We start from the raw sequence: 22,391 nt of genomic DNA on the forward strand, positions 1-22,391 counted from the left end.
ATGAGTCTCTTGAGTGTCTGCAGGTCAGCACCAGGTTTGTTACTCACATGCAAAGTTTTGATGGTAGGATTTCCTGACAACAGAAATGTTGTGGCTCTCTGAAGGAAAGAAAAAAAAATGCTGCAGACAAATTGTTCCCCTTATTGTTAATGGGGTGTTTGAAATCTTCTGAAGAACATAGAATCATAGAAATATCAGTCTGGAAAAGATCTCCAGAAGTCATCTAGTCCAGCCTCTTGCGCTGAGGCAGGACCAAGTAAACCTAGATAATCTCTGACAGGTGTTTGTCCAACCTGTTCTTAAAAACCTCCAATGATGGGATTCCACAACATCCCATGGAAACCTATTTTAGAGCTTAACTATCCTTAAAGTTAGAAAGTTTTCCCTAACAACTAATATAAATCTCGCTTGTTGCAAATTAAGCCCATTATGTCTTGTCCTAACTTTAACTGATCCTTGTCATCTTTATAACAGCTCTTAACATAATTGCATATTGTTATAAGGTTCCCCCCTCAGTCTTCTTTCCTCAGAATTAAACTTGCCCAGTATTTTTAATCTTTCTTCATAGGTCTTTTTGTTGCTCTTTTCTGGACTCTCTCCAATTTTGTCTTTCCTAAAGTGCGGTTTATACAAAGAGCTGTCGAAGTGATGTTCTTGATATAAAAAGTGATTGTGGTGTCCTTCTTTTCCCCAGTGATTCTGTGATTAATTGGATATGGTACCTGATTTTCCTGTCACATTGGTGTAAATCAGGAGTAAATGCCAGGGCCGCCCAGAGGATTCAGGAGGCCTGGGGTCTTCAGCGGCGGGGGATCCCCGCTGCCAAATTGCCGCTGAAGACCTGGCACTTCGACAGTGGGTCCTGGGGCGGAAGGACACCCTGCCACGGGTCTTCAGGGCACTTCGGCAGCGGGTCCTTGAGCGGAAGGACCCCCCGCCACCGAATTGCTGCCGAAGACCTGGAGCAGTAGAAGCTCCCAGGGCCCAGGCCCCGCGACAGTTTTCCGGAGTGAGTGAAGGACCCCGCTCCAGGGGCCCCGAAAAACTCTCGTGGAAGCCACTGCGGGGCCTGGGGCAAGTTGCCCCACTTGCCCCCCACTCCCCCAGGTGGCCCTGTTAAATGCATTGATGTAAGTGGTAGTAAATTGATATGAGAGTAGAATCTGGTCCCTGGCATCTCATAGGGTAGATTGCTACTTAGAAAAGACATTTACTGATTTTAAACTAATTTGGGTGCCATACAGTTTCCTAAATAGAATTTCTGGCAGCTTGGAGTTTTAGTACATCACAAATACACTCTACAAGCAGGAGTGAGATGGCTATTCATTCTAAAATCTGAGATGCCTCAGGCTAGCTGCTGATATCCATTAGAGGTACTCTAGGGTTGGTTATAGAAAACATTGTACTCCTGATCTTGTCAAAGAATGTTGGTACTAAATAGCTAGGGCCAGATTCTGTTCTCATTTACATTGGTGTAAGTCAAGAGTTATGAAATTATTCCAGATTTATACAAGAGTGACTGCCAGGAAATCCCGTCTCTGTGAAGACAAGGTGGGTGAGGTGGTATCTTTTACTGCACCAACATCTGTTGATGAGAGAGACAAGCCTTTGAGCTTACACAGAGCTCTTCTTCAGCTCTCATATCCTGGGGAAAATACAGCATACAAGATACAACTGATACAGTAGGCTTGATATAAGCCTGACTCACTACTGGTTTTATGCTGATGTAATCCCTTGACTTTGGTGCTGAATTCAGCCCATGGAGTGTGCAAACCGTAGGTTACACAGCAAAGAAATACAGTTATTATTATACTACTGATTTCAGTGTGACCTCAGTGAAAAAGGGTGGCAGTATTTTGACCTAAAACAGATTATTTCTAACCAGGCATGTACTTGCTTGCTGGCACTATTCAAACCCTTACTTGCGGAAATTAGTAACATTTATGCAGCAGCATCAAGTCATTACAAACCACTGTGGGGAAAAACAGCCCAGTACTTCCCAGGTTAAGGTTAATCCGAGAGATAAAAGGCACACTTAAAAAGAGCATTTTAATAGATGATTTAAAAACAGAAACTTCCTCACATGACCCTCTAACTATTTAAGCCACCCTCCCACTCCCCACCTCCAAGCCTGTCCCTGGACTCAGGAATGCCACTACTGGTAATATTGTTAGAAAACATTCCTGTCTGGAAATGATCTCTTCCTAATACATAGATGATTCTGTATGGTTTTGTGTGTCATAGATGGGGAGAGAGAGAGCATACTGGATGACTGACCACAGCTGGCAATTCCTGTTAGTGCATTAGGATAAACGTGAGCACTCTGCTGCATTGTGTATCCTAAGCAAACCATTTCTCTAAACAGGTGCTGTCCCACCGGTGATGCATATTTATGGTCCAACTTGCAACATGCACTGGTGTCTTCCATTTTATCCCCCACCCCTTCTTTTGCAGTGTAAACAAGACATTTATAGATTATTTCCTTCTGCTCTAAATTACACTACTGTAAACTTAGAATAACTCCACTGACCTCCACGAAATTCTGCCAGGATGAACTCCGTGTAAATGAGATCAGAACCAGGGCCGTTGAATTTGGTGATGTTAGGATTTTGAATCCACTAATTTAGGATTGTTTAGAGGTGCAGATTAATTTGGGTACCAGTTCTAAATGTCATATTTGTCCAAATGGTACTGACTCTGTTTCCATCAATTGTAGTGCCTTGTTTATAGGAGATTAAAATGTACCCATTTATGAAGATTAAGAAAATGTAGTGTCAAATCTTTTTCCTACTCAAGCCACTATGCTCCTGTCTTGGTGCCACCCTAAAATTTTGTGCTTCTTTTTCACTCCATGTAGCAATCGCTTCTTTTGGATAAACATGTTTCATTTTTCAATTCCTCACGTTAGCGGTCCTAATAGCTGTGGGTTAAGTTACCTGTTGACTGATTTATGCAGTCTGTGTGGATCCTTAGGAAATGGAACAGACCATATCCTAGCCACGAGTGTAATAAAACTGATCAATCTGTGATGAAAACAGTCCTCGACTAGATTTCGACTAATTAACCTTCAGTGATTCCAAAAGTGCTCTGATGAGCTGTCATGTCAATAGCATGCCTTGGAATCAAATGCATATTAAAAATAGTTCCTAATTATGCTGTTTACACTGCCCTTGTGGTTGTAAGCTACTATAGCCTTTAGGGGTAATCATCAAGCTAAAAGAAAACTCCCTCACTGCTGTATATAATCTGCATTTCTGTGAAGGGACTAAGTCTCTAGTTTTGACAGCATCAAACCTTTAGTTTCAAAATAGCATTCAGGCTTTGGCAGAAACTAGCAAACAAAGCTAATTGGGCCTGATTGTGTTTCTCCCACTGGTTGTGGCACTGGTGTAACTCCATTCATTTCAATGTAGTTAGTCCTGATTTACACCAGCGTAAATCAGATCAGAATTAGGCCAAAAGATTCCGCAGTTAGAATTGTGGTGATCATTTCTTTGATGAGCTGAAACACAATCCAAATCATTCTAAAGCTGTATCAAACTTTCAGTGCCTCACAGCTTGTTTTGGATAGTGAAGTCAGAAGCTATGACTAAATTGAAGTAAGAAGCTGTTGCATTTACACCGGGCCAAATTTAAACACCCTTGCTCATGTGGAATAGCCCCAACAAATAGTCTTATAGAGAGAAACGGGACTATGTAAGGAGCTATGTACTAGCCAATATGAACAAGGATGGCAGAATCTGACCCATACCTGTAGTCAGTTGCCGAATGGGAGTCACATCTGAACTGGGACATTCCTTTGCTTTAGTTTGTGTGCGCCACTACCTTCGTCATTCATTCACAGCGTGTTGATGATAAGGTAGTTTGAAAAACAAGTTTTCCCTTGTGTCTGTGCACTCACTGGGCTGGGAGAGATTAAAAAGAAAATGGGAAAGTACATGACCGAGATTGACGATTCTGCATTACCGTAAATAAGAAGGAGCGCCCTTTGTGCTTCTAATCTGCCGTTTGAAGTACCATTACGTAAGCCCAGCATTTATTCAATTTATTTATTTATTTATTTATTTATTTATTTGAGAGGATGTGAAAAGCCATTTCAAATAAAGGTGATGCCTCTGCAATATAAAACCACAAAAGTTTTAGGTCAGTGCTGAGATGGTGGATGAGAAGGAGTTGCACCCAATGAAAGCTTGTTCAGCTGGTAGGCTTTCAATTCCTTCTGCTGAGATAAAGAAGATCAAAGTGTTTAAACACTGTTGATCCACTACTAAGGGAAATTTTAGTGCTAGCAACACAGAGCAGCTGCACCATTGCTGGCATGTCTAAACTCACAGCAGGGAGCTAATTGGTCCTTTGGATGGATTGGCTATGCAAAAACAGGTCTGAAGCAGAAGTGCTGCTTCCATGCACACAGTGATGGGGATCTGTGCACAACCAGAGAAATGCAGCTCTACGGTATTCAGGATGATCAGGAAGGAAAGAACAGTTGGGAGAGGAGGGTAATGTGGTGCAGGGGATGAGCGGGACAGGGAGAGTATCTCTACTTGTATTCAATTTGTATTGCACGGAAAGAGATCCTATCAATTTACTCAAGATTAGAGCATTAGCTTTGAGCTCTCCTTGAGACACATTAAATAATGAAATGAGGGAAAATAGCTCAAAGTCAAACCATGATGTTATTTGCACAGCATATTGTGTGCGGATAGAATGGAGAGGGGGGCTATGTTAACCAGAGAATTCCTACTTTTTAATTAAAATCGAAATGTTATTTCTCTATACATTATTAATGCTTTTTTGTTAGGGAAAAAGTCATGAGGCTTGTTATGCTGTTTAAAAAATCTAATGTAATATTCCTATTAAAACGATAGCTCTAGCAGAGAGAGGATACTGGTGTAAAGGCAGTCTATCTATTTAGAGTCTTATACGATCTCATCACCAGAACATCAGAGTACCTCACAATCATTAACAAACTGATCCATCCAACAGCGCTGTGAGGCGGTGTGATTACCCCATTTTACAGGTGTGAAACTGAGGCAGAGACAGATTCAGTGACTTCTCCAAAATCACAGAGGAAATCTGTGGCAGAGCTGAGAATTGAGAATTGAACTAAGTCCTAGCCCAGTGGGACTTAACAACAAGACCATTCTTCTTCATGAGGAAGCTAAGGGTGCTGAAGAAAATGTGCTGATGGCTACTTTGCATGTTTGGATTGTGAATTTTGAGAGACACTTGGGGTCTTTTATACAGTGCATGCTAATATAAGCATGAAAGGCCAATGCAGTAATTCCATTGACTGAGAGTCTGGCCCAGAGTATCCTATATATAAAAAAAAAACTGCTTAGACAATATGGCATCTTAGGATACACCCAGGAAGAGGAGACTGTGACCCAGTTACCTCACTAACTCCAAGTGACAAGGAGAGATGTCTTGCATTCTCCCCTGTTGGTAGGGGTTACAGCCGCCAATGGCAGCGTCATTACAATACATGCTTCCATAAAATCTGCCATATTAACTCTAACTGTTGGGCCCTCATATTTGGGAGCTAGCATGTATGTCACTCTCTTCTTTGTCCCAAATGATCTTAACAGAATAACAGACCTTTCCAGCTTTCCATGTAGCTAATATTTGAAATCTGTTTGCCAGAAGCTGGGAATGGGCGACAGGAGATGGATCACTTAAAGTAAATTAATGGAAATATTCTATCTCCTAGAATTGGAAGGGACCTTGAAAGGTCATTGAGTCCAGCCCCTGGCTTTCACTAGCAGGACCAAGTACTGATTTTGCCCCAGATCCCTAAGTGATCCCCACAAGGATTGAACTCACAGCTCTGGGTTTAGTAGGCCAATGCTCAAACCACTGAGCTATCCCCCCCCAACTTGATGATTACTTGTTCTGTTCATTCCCTCTGGGGCACCTGGCATTGGCCAGTGTCGGAAGACAGGATACTGGGCTAGATGGACCTTTGGTTTGACCCTGTATGGCCATTCTTATGTTCTTATCTTGTGCACAGGCAGTATTTGAAGAAATTAGATAGTAATTAATCTAAATGAATAATGATCATCTCTCATTGTTAAGATTATATAGGCTATGGAAAGGCTCGGGTAACTCTTAAATTGGGGCCATTGTGAGATCAGAGGTAACTCAACCAATCATCCCCCTTTCCTTTGCAACTATTTTGCGCACAACAACTTTATTGGTTGTAATAACGCAGTGATATGAAGGAGACTGGACACACATGTCAACAGTTCTCATTGGTAGATTAAATGGCCCAGCTATCACTTCTCTTTCGAGATTCTGTGGCTGCATGGTAGCTTGGGCATCAGTGGTTGGGCATCATGTCCACACGGAACTGCTGTCTCAGTTACTTTATTCACTGAAGCAGAATTGCTGGAGGAACTGAGGCAGGAGCAACCCTTAAAGCGAGGAGATATTGTGATTCAGGACCTGGGTTCTCCCTACGCTCTCTCTTCACATAGCACTGAGCTCACTAACACAGCCTTCGAAACCAATAAGTCAATTGCACGTTAAGAGCCAGAGTCATCCCGTACATTTTGGCTGCATTGCACTGCTCTGACAGTGCAGAGTAGCTGCAAACCCAGCTGACCTGGTTAGCGTGCTCTGCCTGCTTTATGCTACTTTGGGGTACCAGTGAATTTACCCTTATCAGTTAATTTTTTTTAAAAGATGATTTAAGGTTGATACTATATAGAGAATCATTAGACATATCACTTGGTAGCATTTTCCACTACATTAGGGATGTGGACAAACTGGAGAGAGTCCAGTGGAGGGCAACGAAAATGATTAGGGGGCTGAGGCACATGACTTACGAGGAGAGGCTGAGGGAACCGGGCTTATTTAGTCTGCAGAAGAGAAGAGTGAGGGGGGATTTGATATCAGCCTTCAACTACCTGAAGGGGGATTCCAAAGAGGATGGAGATAGGCTCTTCTCAGTGGTGGCAGATGACAGAACAAGAAGCAATGGTCTCAAGTTGCAGTGGGGGAGGTCTAGGTTGGATATTAGGAAATGCTATTTCACTAGGAGGGAGGTGAAGCACTGGAATGGGTTACCTAGGGAAGGTGGTGGAATCTCCATTCTTAGAGGTTTTTAAGGTCCGGTTTGACAAAGCTCTGGCTGGGATGATTTAGTTGGTGTTGGTCCTGCTTTGAGCAGGGGATTGGACTAGATGACCTCCTGAGATCCCTTCCAACCCTAAGATTCTATGATTCTATGATTCTTTTGTGCTTCCTGGTCAATGTTTACGTATGAAATTTTTAATATTAAAAAAAAAAACTAAAGAAATTCCCAGACCAAAGGGGGGAAAAAAAATCCTAGTAAGGAGAATTAAGTTTGAGAGTATGTACCACTAATTTATTGATTAAAAACCATACAGGGAACCTGTAATTATCCCAAAACCAAACATTCTGACCTCAGGAAATTCAAAGCTAAGGTTGCACTTAAAAAAAAAACCCAATCAAACATAGTAAAGTTAGAAATTTACACTTGAGGCACCCAAACAACATTAATCCTGTCTTGTAGTGATGCCATGGGGGGCAAAATATGAAAAAAATCTAATGAATCTTTTAAAATCATTTTGATCTAATCTGGAGTCACAAACACTAAAATATCGGAACCCTAATCATATACTTACCATATTGCATCAGTACAGGACAGGGTTTTTACATTGACATTTTAATATTTATTTTAAGTATAACCTTACTACTGAACTTCATGGGTTTATAATGCTTGGTTCAGTAATAATTACAATATCCTTGTAATGTTTTTTACCCTTAAACAGAGGTGAAAGTAAGCCGGTCCGGTCCGGTCTGGCATACTGGCAAGAGCCTGTACACCGTGCCGGATCGCACCGGCTTCTGCAGCGGGGATTTAAAGGGCTCTGGGCTCCCGCCACAGGAGATTTAAAGGGCCTGGAGCTCCGTGGCGGCCAGAGCCCTGGACCCTTTAATTTGCCCCTAAGCCCCAGGGGCTCCGAACCACCTCTGCAGCTGAGAGCCCCAGGTTGATTTAAAGGCCCTGGGACTCCCACCCACAGCCGGTGCCCCAGGGCCTTTAAATCTTGAGAGGCCCCGCCTCTTCTGGTTGAGGCCCCGCCTCTTCTGGATGAGGCCACACACCCCTCAGGACTCCGGCAGTACTGGTAAGTCCTGTAAATTACTTTCACCCCGCCCTTAAATTACTAACATGTACACTCAATCTTAACTCCAGCTTAATTCTATAACATAAGCTATCATGTGTTCAGGGTGGTGACTGAAACTGAAGAACATGTGATAAGGACAGCACCCATGCTGCTGACTTTGATTTGCCTTTACAAGCTATCCCCACTTCTGCAGCATGGTGTCACAGCCAGGTCGTGGGCCACCAGACCTAACAGTCAGAGCAAGAGTCCAGAGTCATGAGCATGGGTGGTGGGTATCGCAGGCCAGAGGAGGCTAAGCTTTCCCAAACAGCCAGGCTTGGCCCCGCCCATGCTCCGCCCCCAGACCGCCTCCTGCCTCCCTCTCATCCCCTGTGGCCCCAGCCCAGGCTGCTCCTCTTCCCCGAAGTGGGCAGGGGCTGGGGTTGGGGCCAGGGCGGGCTGGCTGGTGGTCTGGAGTGGCTGGGGCCGATGGTCGGGTGCTCAGGTCACTCAGCACTCCGGGGCCGGGGCTGCCTGGGGCTCTGGGGCTGCCTGGGGCTCTGGTGCTGAGGTGGTCTGGGGCAGCCCGAGGGTGGGGCCTCCCCGAATGGCGGTTCACACGCCACACATTGTCATGAGACAGGAGTCAAGGGTTGGCTAGGCCAGGATACCAGAAGGTCCGAAACAGAAGATAAACTGGGGTCAACATGAGTCAGATGCTAGGAGTCACGCTTGTCAGGATGCCAGGAAATCAAGCCACAGGAGCAGGGGGGAGCCCAGTCATTCAGATAGCTTCCTGTCATGTTGCTGGTTTAAGCAGGGCCAGCAGGCCAGTCAGTCCCCCTGAGACTCTGCCATTTGGACTCAGGGGTTGAGCTTCACACTGGGAGTGGGCTTTGTGGGTCCCAGGTAAGCAATTGTCAGCAGGCTAGCAGTTGGAGGGCTGGAGTGTGGCCACTCCCAAGAACCCTGCAGACCCATGCTCAAGACCTGTGTGTCACGACACATCTGTTGAATGCACCTACTCCAGTATCTCCAAAATGTATTCAAGCCGATAAACTTAATTGTGACAGAAGAGAAATAAAAATGTGCATAGTTGATCTATAATTCTGAACAGTTTATTCCATACACCGGGACGTGAAACACAGTGGTTAGAAGAGGTAGTTTGGAGTCAAGAAACCTAGCATGAAATCCTGACCCCAATGAAGCAAATGGCAAAATTCCCATTGACTTCACTGGGGTCAGGATTTCAATCCTAGGCTCTATTCCTGACTCTGCCACTCACTTGCTGTCCTTGTGTAAGCTCCTCTGTGTTTCAGTTTCCCTAACTGCAAAAAAACTGGGGATGGCGATTATCCTCCTTTGGAAAGCATTTTAAGACCTTTGAATAAAATATCAGCACTGGATAAATGCAAATTATTATAACCTCCGTTTAATGCCCTTAGCTAAAGAAAACGCCTTTAGCTAAAGAAAACGTATGCTTTATTGTTGGGGGAGCTTGTGTAAAAGACCTGAAACATTACAGAAAAAAAATCAAAATAACAATTATAACAACATCTGTTCCACAGTAGCGTGCCTGTTCCCTCCATATCATGGAGGATTTCTAGGCACCGCAGCAAGTTAGAATTTCTTAACAAGATATTTTTGGCGTAAAGTATTAATGAGAAGAAAATATTTTTCAGTTAGGAGACGAACCTCGTAGTAAAGTGGTTTTTTTCCCCACACACAAAGCAATAGCTGGTTGTTGATCCAGGAGCCAAAAAGAGATTTTTTTGTTCAAAATAGGCCAGGAAAATATTTTGCACAAAAGACATATTTGAATGCTTGAACTTGGTGATATGGATTATGAGAACTTCAAAGCAAATTTTGCAGTAAGCCCTAAAGAAAGGTTTTATATGTGCCGCAAAGCAGGCTTTCTAAACTGCTTAGCAAGCCTTGATCAGATGGGTATGTGAATTTTAAAGTATGCAAGAATACGACCAACTACAAGTAAAGGGAGAAACCATTGAAAAGGATACAATTTTTGGTTGACTCACTTCGGGAACATGATTTCAAGATCTAGACTCAGAGAGCCACGTTCACCCAGCCGTAGCAACTCCATTAATTTGATTGCACTTGTGCCCACTTAGGCCAGTGGCAACTTAGTTCTAGTCTCTCTAAGTTTAGTTGGCAAGGGCTGGTCATGTTATAGAAGGTACATGCTGAATTCTTACGGGATGGTAAAACAAGCTTTCTCATGTCTCTGAACAGCACCTCTTACTAGCCAGTCCTGAATGTTGTCATTAATGGAGCACTGCTTAGCGTGAGGATAGTCATGGTGACAGTAGGAACCTAGCTAGCAGGAGAAAGCGTGGCTATGTTTTAGAATATAGGGCCCTTTGTACTGCCCTGTCTGTGCATGCAAATACAACTTAGCCTGCCAAAGTGGTGTCAAGGGGACGGTATATAAATGAGAATCTGACCCATTATGTATAAATACAGATCTTTGCATCCAAACTTTTTGCATAATGTATCCATTTGTCTTGCATTTATTTGTGATGTGTGGGGAGGATGATGTGTACATGTCCCTTGGAACTCATGGGGCAGAAGGGGAACAATGCTCTGAAGGATATCAAACTGTGATGCAGTAAGCACTAGCAGAAGCATATTAGACAGCTGGTACCTTTCAGGGGGCAGGGGATGGTCAGCAGAATTCCCTGCATCCAGTTTCCAGAAGTTCAATTTTTCATATGGGGTTATTGTGTGATGAGAAAAATGATTTAATTCTTAATGGGTATATTCATGTAAGCAGGTGTCTTTCCCAACCTGCTCTACAAACACACTGTTTAAAGTCCAAACTCAACTCCTACCCCTTTCATGTGATAAAAACAAACAGCCAAAAAATACAACTAAGATAAGATACCATAAAGGAAAGTTCTCCAGGGTTGGCTGTGTCTAGGGTTCCTCCCTCAGAACTGCTCAGCTCACAGACTAGATCCCCTCTCTCTTTCATGAACCATTCTACTCTCCCTTCTGTCCAGCTGGGATAAGGAGCCCTCAGATGGGGGAGCAAGTCCACAGAGCCCCACCCTGCACAACCTTTCCCAGCACAATCAGCATCTATCAGTGGGGTTTTTCAGGCAATCCCTGTCAGCCTGTTACAGCTGGGTTGCAAAGGACCTCCTGGTAGTTATCAAAGCACTATCCTATCCTCGCTAGCTATTTCAAGAAGCATTAATTGTGTGGATCATGATGGTGATGATTATAATACATTTGTTTTGCTGATGGCAAAGTGACTGTCAGTTTGTGGCAGAAAAAGGCTAGGCTAAAGCCAGTAAGTATTTCTCTATGGATGGATTTAAAAGGCAGAATGTGCATAGCTGAAGTGTGCTGTGACAGTCAACAGAATCCATTCATTGCAAAGCAATATGCTGACTTAAGGAAAGAGGTTCTTTGACTTACTGTACCTTGAGAGAATCTCCTCGGCTCTAATTTGCTTCTACTTGGAGCGTAGCTGTGATCTCTGAATTTATCAGCCATGTCTTTCCCGTCTTCCACAGGGGGACAATATAATGAGTGTTTTTACTGGGAGAAGCCCTAAATCTGGGGAATGCTTTGCAGCCTGGTCCTGTACATGTTGTCACTACTCCTTGCAGTGCTCAGTTTAGCAACCACATTACACAGCTAATCTGTGGGAATCCCTTACAGCACAGAAATAACCTAAAATAACAGCAATTATTTATTATTATAAAAAAACAATTCAGCTATATGAATGAGCCCCCTCCAGTTCATCTGTCCAGCAAAGCACTTTAAATACATACCTAATTTAAGGCATATGCTTTTGTGTCATTGACTTCAATAGGACTTTAGCGCATGCTTACAGGTAAGTAGGGGCCTAATGATTTTGCTGGGGCGGGATGGAGTTAAGCATTTGCTGAAATGCTTTGCTGAACAGAGTGAACTTTAGTGCTGGCTCAACAGGCCTAAGGACTGAGGCCAAAATATTCATACTTGGGGGGCCTAAAGTTAGTTTCCTAAATCCATATTGAGGCCCTGTGTAGAAGTGGCCTGATTCTCAAAAGTGCTGAGGACCAGCAGCTGTCGGAGAAGTCAGCACGTTCGGTTGGCTGCTCAGCAGTTCTGAAAATCAGGCCACTTCTACTTTAGGCGCCTACGCCTGAACCATTTGTCCTGAAATCCTCTTCTTATGCACAAGATGGGTGTGGTCTGGCGACCAGTAGGAGTGTAGCCCCCTATCCCCAGTGTGTCTCAGCCTTTGCTTATGGTGAGGAGACCTCTTGTAGACATGTGAAAATGGATCCGTCTCCAAATCCTTGCCCTCCCTAGCTGCCTAGGAGGGCTAATTCCTGCCAAATGTGGTGGTGGTTTTTGTGAAGTGGACACCTTTCCATTAGGAACTAGACCGGGGTGGGCAAACTATGGCCCATGGGCCGGATGCGGCCCATCAGGGCTTTGGATCCGGCCTGCAGGATTGCCACCCCAGTGGTGGTGTGGGCCCCGCGCCACTCACAGAAGCGGCCGGCACCACGTCCCTGTGGCCCCTGGGGGAAACGGGGGGGGAGGGGGCAGAGGGCTTCGCGCACTGCCCTCATCTGTGGGTACCTCCCGCCACAGGTCTCAATGGCCATGAACGGGGATCCTGCCCTGGCCCCGGTGCGTGCCGCTGCCACCCTGGAGCCGCTCCAGGTAAGCGGTGCCGGGCCGGAGCCTGCACCCCAAACCCCTCCTGCACCCCGCACCTAACTGCCTGTCTTGAGCCCCCTGCCGCACCCTGCGTTAACCCCAACCCCCTGCCACACCCCTCCTGCACCCCACCCCCTGCCTTGAGCCCCCTCCTGCACTCCTTGCACCCCTGTCCTGAGCCCCCTCTTGCACCCTGCACTCCCTCCTGCACCCCAACCCCCTGCCCCAGCCCTACATTCATGGCCCTGCATGCAATTTCCCCACCCAGTTGTAGTCCTTGGGCCAAAAAGTTTGCCCACCCCTGAACTAGCCATTCCTGTTAATTTAGGGCATCCAACTGGATGATACCTACTTTGTGTTAATAGAGACATGGAAGTCCAGCAGTGACTAGCTCTGTAAGCCATTTCCAATGCTCTGTACTATCTAGCCTCCCTCAGTCACAGCTTGAATAGATGATGCTTTTGGAAATATTTCGTTAAACCCAGTCTGGATTAAAGAGCAGAGCTGGCAAGGAATTATCCTCCCTTTGGTGTGATCCCTGACGCAGGACACACTGTTTTCAAAACACTGATAATGAAACCATTTATATTTTTGGATGCTCTGCAGGGTACAATGCAGTAAGTCAAAATACATCATGGCATAATACATCTGTTACAAATGAAAGCCAATGCACCAAATGTCAAGGTTGCTTGTTTTGATTAATCAATGACAATTACCAGCCATGGTAAGAATATTTGTGAAACAAATGGTAATGATTAGAGAAATGCTGATTGATTGATTTTTAGTCATTTCACGCAACCTGTCAGAGACTTGGACTTGGGCAGGGGTCATGCCTAGTGGTTGGAGCAAGCGTCTGTTGACAGAGCCAAGAGTCAGAACCAGGTTACCTGGAGTGAGGCAAGGTTGGGGCCAAGCAGCCACGGGCAAATGCTTAGAGAAGCCACCAGCTGTTACTAGGCTTAAGAGATGATCTCTGCTGATTCTTCCCAACAGTCAGGCAGCCTACTGCAGGCCAGATGTGCTCCTTAGGTTGCCCAGAGACTGGCTCTGCTGCAGGCCCTGATTCCTGGCACAACCAGTGCATATGTGCAATGGATTAAATGTTTTGAAGTTGGGGAACAGTAAGGACTATTTAGGGCTAGCTCAATCTTGCTCAGTAAGGTACTACTCAGTGTGTGTGTAAAGGTGATAGGATCTGTCCCTTTAGTGGAGAAATATTAAATCAAGTTTCCCCCTATTTTTAGATTTCCAATTAATTTGGTACGCCTGATAGATTGGAAATACATGTGTTTGACGTCCCATGGCAACAGAACAGCTACAGCATGTAGGACTCTGTAGTGAAAGGTTCACTCTGCAAACACCCCTTTCCAATATGCTTCACTTCTGACCTGATGGAAACCATCTCTGTGATGAGATGGCCCACTGAGGCATAACGATGTTAAGTGGCATGCCCAGAGTCACGGAGGAAGTCCGTGGCAGAGCATTGAATTGCAACCAGATTGCCTGAGTCCCAGTCCACTTCCTTAACTACAGGCCATTCTTCCTGCTCTACAATAGGCCATAACTGGGTACCTGTTGGAAAATAAGTCTTCAATGCAGGATCACTCTATTAAATTCATCCATCCTTGTAAAAGCTTTCTTCACTGCATAGAATGTGTTAATCAGGTTCAAAGTATTATTACCATCTTGTCAACAGCCACTAGTTAGAAAGACTCATGAAAATGAGGTAGAAATTCATAGGGGAACAACTTCAAAAGTCATGCAAAATTAGTTTTCGATAAGGTTTTGGGGAGCTTATCGCATGCTGTATAATGATTTATGACAATTTGAATCTCACTGTTTCTGTAATTAATTTTGCTGGATGCTCCCTATTCAGAGGGATGTTAATCATAATAATGCAAATGGAAGTCTTATTGCAGCTATGCATCAGCCTTCATATTTCAAATTGAGCCAAAGGTTCAATATTCAACAGCCTTCTATATGGAGCATTCACATTGTATGGGTAGATGAATGTGCACCAAAGGTAAAATAACTGAATTAATATGAGCCAGAAGAATGTGTCTGGCTCATAGCTTCCCATTTTCCCATTTTGCTGTAAGGTCCTGATTGTTCAGGCTTTTTAACCCCCAAATAAATTATTGCAATACATTTGCTAATTATGTTATACCGAAGTTCTATGCAGTATTAAATTGCAGCAGTGATGGATTTAGATGAAGTTTCTTATGCTTATTTTTAGTGATTCAAAGAGAGTTCAGCTCTAGCTAGGCCTCATTTGCAAGTCTAGAGGAAAAAGACATGCATAATCATTTCCCCATTTGGGTGGTGATATTGTGGTGTCCTATATGTCTTTCAGTGCTTAGCGTGTTATTGAAGAGGGCAGAAGCTACTACAATTCAGATTAATTGTGGTGTGTGTTTAAAAAAAAACATTTGTGAAATTGGGTTCTGCAAACACCCTCTAATAGTATTCAGGCACTGCTCTTTTTAATTCTCTCCATGCTCTGTTATTCTCTCTCTTAACTCATGATTTCTTTTTCTGTCATAGTTGATGCTTCTTGAAATGGCTGGTTCTTTTTTTGGCTTGCATGGTTGTTTTTTTTTCCCCTGCTGGTTCTTATTAAGCTGCATGTGATCTTGGAGTTTCCAAGAATATTTCAGAGCTGATTAAGAAGCTTCAGTTAACATTTCTGCAAGAAAACAACCCAAACAAAAAAAGATTGCTCTAGAAATTTAATTCTCAGCCCTTTGCCCTTTACCCGAAAGGACCTTTTTCTGTAGTCACTGTTAGGGGCCACACTCACCCCATGATTTCCAGGGTTATCCTGCATATGGACAGGGTGATCCGTACCTTTGGGGGCTCTCAAATGCTTCTTCTCTCGTAGTATCAGCACAACATGATGCTGTCACCATGGACAGGAAGTGTTCCTGATTTGTATAAGTGTGAACTTTTACACACTGCTGGCTGATGGAGAGAGGTAGCATGGCCCAGTGGTTAAAACACTCTATCTTAGGACTTACAAGACCCAGGTTCAAGTCTAGGTGCTGCTACAAATGTCCTGTGTGATGGTGGGCAAGTTCCTCAAGGCTAGATTCACGAGAGCATTTAAGGCCCACTTACACTCTCCAAAGGACCAGTCACTTGCTGCATGCATCTAAACCCCCTTAGGTGCCCACTCCCCTGGGATTTGGGAGATCTGAATCCCCATGGTGCCTGATTTGGAACAGGGTTTAGGATCCCAAGTGAGTGCCAAGCCCAGAGAGTCAATCTTTCACTTTTTCTCTCTGCCGCTCAGTGAATAATTATTTATACAGAGTAGAACAGCTCCAACAGGAGAGGCTGCGAGAGACCTACTCCAGACTAGCCAATATCCCTGTGGTTACAGCACACTCCTATAAAGTGGGAGTCCTGGGTTCAAATCCCTGCTCCAAATTCGGCAGAGTGAGGATTTAAAAACGGGTCTCCTACCTCCCAGCCGAGCATCCTAACCACTGAATTATTTGCTATCCTGGGTTGGGGGATGTCGCTCTGGTTTTCCATGAGGAAGGGCTGACCAGGCATAGGTGCCTAAACCCAGGAGAGGGCTCATGACCTGAGAATTGCAAGCAGAGATAGGCACCTCCCTAGTCCAGATCAATGGGAGTTAGGACCCAGATCCATGGGTGTCCAAATCCTGCCTCTTTCCTCAGCATTTCCTACTGGCTAGCTTAGGCAGCTCCCCTCTCTACTTCTGAGAATCCTCTCTTAGATACAAAATTCTCTCCATATAATGCATGGGAAGCCTGGGTGTCAGAGCTAGGGCTCTGTATTTCGCTGGGCTGTGAGGTGCCTAAGAATTGGGCATTGCCTGATCTATAGATTATGAATAAGAATTTCCAGTTATCACTTTAAGGGTAGACACGTTCTTGTCACCAAATCGGACTAAGTATTATTAAGATTATTATATAGTTGGGAACCCCGATGTGCACAGGTGCAACACTCACTCTATAGGAACTCTTCTATATTTACAAATAAATGATTTATTAATATATTTAGCAAAGTCACACATAGAATCATAGAATATCAGGGTTGGAAGGGACCTCAGGAGGTCATCTAGTCCAACCTCCTGCTCAAAGTAGGACCAATTCCCAACTAAATCATTCCAGCCAGGGCTTTGTCAAGCCTGACCTTAAAAACCTCTAAGGAAGGAGATTCCACCACCTCCCTAGGTAACCCATTCCAGTGCTTCACCACCCTCCTAGTGAAAAAGTTTTTTCCTAATATCCAACCTAAACCTCCCTAACTGCAACTTGAGACCATTACTCCTTGTTCTGCCATCTGCCACCACTGAGAACAGTCTAGATCCATCCTCTTTGGAACCCCCTTTCAGGTAGTTGAAATCCCCCCTCATTCTTCTCTTCTGCAGACTAAACAATCCCAGTTCCCTCAGCCTCTCCTCATAAATCATGTGCTCCAGCCCCCTAATCATTTTTGTTGTCCTCCGCTGGACTCTTTCCAATTTTTCCACATCCTTCTTGTAATGTGGGGCCCAAAACTGGACACAGTACTCCAGATGAGGCCTCACCAATGTCGAATAGAGGGGAATGATCACGTCCCTCGATCTGCTGGCAATGCCCCTACTTATACAGCCCAAAATGCCGTTAGCCTTCTTGGCAACAAGGGAACACTGTTGACTCATATCCAGCTTCTCATCCACTGTAACCCCTAGGTCCTTTTCTGCAGAACTGCTTCCTAGCCATTCGGTCCCTAGTCTGTAACAGTGCATGGGATTCTTCCGTCCTAATTGCAGAACTCTGCACTTCTCCTTGTTGAATCTCATCAGGTTTCTTTTGGCCCAATCCTCTAATTTGTCTAGGTCCCTCTGTATCCTGTCCCTACCCTCCAGCGTATCTACCACTCCTCCCAGTTTAGTGTCATCTGCAAACTTGCTGAGAGTGCAGTCCACGCCATCCTCCAGATCATTAATGAAGATATTGAACAAAACCGGCCCCAGGACCGACCCCTGGGCCACTCCACTTGAAACCGGCTGCCAACTAGATATGGAGCCGTTGATCACTACCCGTTGAGCCCAACGATCTAGCCAGCTTTCTATCCACCTTATAGTCCATTCATCCAGCCCATACTTCTTTAACTTGCTGGCAAGAATACTGTGGGAGACCGTATCAAAAGCTTTGCTAAAGTCAAGGAATAACACATCCACTGCTTTCTCATCCACAGAGTCACTTATCTCCTCATAGAAGGCAATTAGGTTAGTCAGGCATGACTTGCCCTTGGTGAATCCATGCTGACTGTTCCTGATCACTTTCCTCTCCTCTAAATGCTTCAAAATTGATTCCTTGAGGACCTGCTCCATGATTTTTACATACTTTAACCCAGCAAGGTAGATAGAGATAATACAGGTTTCAGAGTAGCAGCCGTGTTAGTCTGTATCCACAAAAAGAACAGGAGTACTTGTGGCACCTTAGAGACTAACAAATGTATTAGAGCATAAGCTTTCGTGGACTACAGCCCACTTCTTCGGATGCATATAGAGTGGAACATATATTGAGGAGATATATATACACACATACAGAGAGCATGAACAGGTGGGAAAGTACATCTGAACATCCATACTCCACCATCCCTGGCAGAACAACATGAAATGTTAGCCATTATCTTCCTCATCACCATCACCTTCCTCATTTTCACCAGTGGCCATCATTCTGGCCCCTCCCAAGGGCTACATCTCTCTCTCCTCCTGCCCACAGGCTGGGATGCCACTTTTATAATATGTTACACTGACGTTACCTATGTCTAATGCATATTCAATAGGGGTTTCTCGCCTCTTCCTTATTTGTATTTCCTCCCCTTACCAATGTTGAGGTGTCCTTCGACCGGTTAGTATATTTATGATTTCACCCCATTATCATATACGTCAGTGTGTTGCCATGGCACTCTTATGGTTGGATGTTCCGTCCAAAACCTTCCAGAAGCTGGTGTTAGTTTATATTTCTGTGGTTGGCTGATGTCATTATGGACAAAATTCCCACCTACACTCTACTTCCAGTTCCCCTAAACTTATCTAGGCCAAAGTTCCTAGGCCTCAAGCCTTATGCTAACTGATGAAGCCAGTGTCTTACAGCATGCAGGCCTGGAGGTTCCTTGCATTACTGCTAACTATAATAAAGCAGAATATAATCGAAGCAGTGAATATAATAGAGGTAAGCTGGCCCACCAGGCTACAAGCACCTCACTTCCACATCTGTACAATGGGGATAATAGCATTTTCTTTCCACAGATTGGTATTGTGAGGATCAACACATTAAAAATATAGAGGCTTTCAGATACTATGGTGATGGAGCTCATATAAATACATTAGATACTCTGCTCCTGACAAAGGAGAGATCTCAGTTTGATCGCAGCTCCTTTTATCATCAAGATTGCTCAGTGGGGCATTCTTGTGACTAATGGCCTCTTCTACTGTTGTTTTTGCTCGTTCTGAAATGAGCACCAAAGATAGAGGAGGCCTCAAGATTTATTCAGATTGCCTTAGCGAGGGACCCTGCAATGATGTTGATTAAAAACCGTCTGAAGGGACACAAACAAAGGATAATAATACATGAAAATGTATCGGATTGTGGGAGAAGTAATGCTGAATGCACCCAACCAATAAAAGGGAGGGATAGCCGGGGAAGGAGAAATGTTGAAAGAGAACTCAGGATACGTAAACTGGAGGAGAGCACAGGAGGGAGTAGGGGAACCATTCCGGTGTGTCCTCTGTACCTTGGATGGTCAGAGTCATGAACACTAAGTTTGAAATAAGTTTGCAGTGTGAGATGGTAATATATAAAGGGCAGTGCAGTTTTGGTCTGTATATGCAGGGGCATTTTGTCACAGAGAAGGGATGTGAAAGCTTGTCTGTATAGTGATCTGGTGCCACATACTTGGAATATTACACTTGGTTTGGGACACCCTGGTACCAGCAAAGAGAGCTCCAGGGGAGACAGAATTTACAACGATGAAATGAGTATAACCAGTAAGGAGGGAGTGGAATTACTTAGTGGGTAAATAGGGATCTAACTCAGTGAATGGAATTGGATTTAAAAGGTTTGATTAGGCTGAATATAAGAAAAAAAAATCTTCTAACTATTAACTTCTGATATTGTATTCCATGGGAAGGAATGGTTACCACATTGCTTAAGACACAGACTGGAGCCAACACTTGGTACTTTACAGAACTGTCCTCCATTGGCCATGGACTGGATGATTTAACTGGTCTTTTCCATCTTTAATGTGTGTTATCCTTTAAGAAAAGGTCTGCTTTTAACCCTTGGTTTGCCATGTAACATATTAACTGCCGGGAAACAATGGACTTTATGTTGTGTACCTGACAATCATATTATTTACTTTTTCACAAACATATTCAATCTAGTGTAATCCCAGCACAACGTTCATACCAAGCAGTTGTGTTAGCAAAGGAGACTGGTAATATAAGACACAGTTGGCTTATAAGTAGCTATTTCTAATTCTTGGTTTGTATAGAATTAAGTTTTTTTTTTTAAATGACCAATTTCTTTTTCTGTGTACATCTTTCAACAGGTAGACTGAGCTTAGCACATGTCCAGGTTAAAATTGCATTCTTCAAGGAGTATTTGATGGATTATTCCTAGATACTTCAAAAAGGTAAATTAAAAAGTGAGTGTTATTTCCTTTATTTAGGGGGTGGGGGGATTATTAAAGTGTGTTACTGTTTAAAATGAAACAATGCTATTTAACTGTAATGTTTCTCATTTTCTGGTGATAGGGTTAGGGTTAACAAATGCCTCTGATCAGAAAAGGGGGAAACATGAGCAGTTTTGCTACTTTCTCTTGGATCTGTCTATAAACTGATGAAAAGAGGAACAATATTTTATAAGGTTTGTAGTGAATGGGACAAATCCAGAAGCCTTTCTTCAGTGTCAGTCCTTACTCAGGCAAAAATGCCACTGACTTGAATGGAATTTTGGCTGAGTAAATAGGAAGTCAAAATTAAGTAAAGTCTTTAGATTTGGGCCCAATCCTGTTTCTAAACTCTATCAAGTCCTCCATATCTCCTGATGTTCAGAATCTCACAGGAAATGCTCAGTAGGTTGCAGGATTGGACCGTTACGTCATCTTGTTCCTCCTCGTGATCTGTCAGTGTGCTTCCAACTGTACAAATGCAGGCTGTACAAATGGAGAACTTCGCTCTCCATGCCTCTGCAATCCTTGGACTCTATGGGAAAAATCCTGACCCATTGAATGAGGGAAAATTCCAATTGACTTCCATGGGACCAGGCACGCACGCTCGCTCTCTCCCCATTATTTACAGTTTGGAAACACTTTGAATTGGGATGGGGGCCCTATTGTGCTAGGCGCTGTACACAAGCCCAAATACCTTAAAATGTAAATAATCATGAAAGGCCTCTCCCCTGAGACTGTCAGCAAAGGTGCTAGTTCTGGTCATGGCATATGACACAATTCCAGTCAGAATTATGCTGAAGGCACCCACCCATTTAACCAACAATGGTAACAACCTGAGGGGACTGCTGGCCTTACCCAGATAAGACCCCATAACCAAGAGGTGTAAGGCTCTGTACCACGTTAATGCCTTGTGCCATCCAGTCCCCTAGACAGCTATTAAAGTCAGATTTGTCAGTGCTAGCTAAATATAAGTGGATGAGATGGCCACACTAGAGTGTTTCATATCTCGTTTCTTTGGAAACCATACACTCAGCGATAGTAGTTCGGTTGACCTTCAGTGTACCAGACAATCCTGGGGAGGAGGAGCTCTGAAGTACTTAACATACTTTTTGTGAGTCCATCTGCTGAGAGAAGGATCCTGTGAGAAGAAGGATGGTCTTAGAGTTGAGACCCTAAAGTGGGACTCAGGAGAGCTGGGTTCAGTTCTCAACCCTGTTACAAAGTTCCTACCAGGGCAAATCACTCTGTGCCTCAAGTGGGGATCATAATATTTCCTTTCACTGCTTCTCAGTTTTGTCTATTTAGGTGGTAAGACCTTTGCAGCAGGGACTGTCTTTCGCTATGTGTATGTACAACATCTAACACAATAGGATTCTGATCTTGGTTAAGGCCTCTAGGTGCTTCTATAATACAAATGATAAATAAAGAATCACCTAAACCTGCAGAGTCTCTGTTGGGCCGATAAATGGGAAGACCAAAATACCTATAAATAAAAAAATACAAGTATGGGGTGTGGGTAGTAGTTGTAAAACTTGTCATGCAGAATGTAAAGTGACGTTCAAATGAAACTGATGCAGAGTTACGTTGACTTACAAGATAGAATGGGAACGATGAGTGAACACCAACCAGTGTTTTAATCACCTGCACAGTACAGCTATTGAACATAAATAACAGGCGGCTGTCTCACAGAACTGATCACTTACACTGGCAGATTATGGCCAGGATTGTTCATTATTTATTCATTCTTTGGGGAGGCACCACTTTCTGGTATAAGGAATTCATTTGTTTCCCTCTGTAATAACACTGATCACAATGAATTAATTTGGCATTCAGAGGCTGTCTCGTATATATATATATATATTCACGTGTCTAGCC

General features: G+C 43.8%; 1 protein-coding gene across 12 annotated transcripts in view; it reads left to right on the plus strand.

Annotated features, from left to right (window-relative positions):
* The window catches only part of TENM4 (teneurin transmembrane protein 4), a 763,612-nt gene that overhangs the window by 239,716 nt on the left and 501,505 nt on the right, over positions 1-22,391 (plus strand). For 9 of the 12 annotated variants that reach the window (XM_065595842.1, XM_065595866.1, XM_065595862.1 and 6 more), the window contains exon 2: positions 20,394-20,489. The gene's annotated coding sequence lies outside the window, so the exon portion shown is untranslated. The remainder of the gene's footprint in view (positions 1-20,393; positions 20,490-22,391) is intronic. The other 3 variants (XM_065595848.1, XM_065595855.1, XM_065595897.1) reach the window with 1 other exon arrangement.

The sequence above is a fragment of the Chrysemys picta genome, chromosome 1 (genome assembly GCF_011386835.1).
Source record: "Chrysemys picta bellii isolate R12L10 chromosome 1, ASM1138683v2, whole genome shotgun sequence".
Lineage (NCBI taxonomy): Eukaryota > Metazoa > Chordata > Testudines > Emydidae > Chrysemys > Chrysemys picta.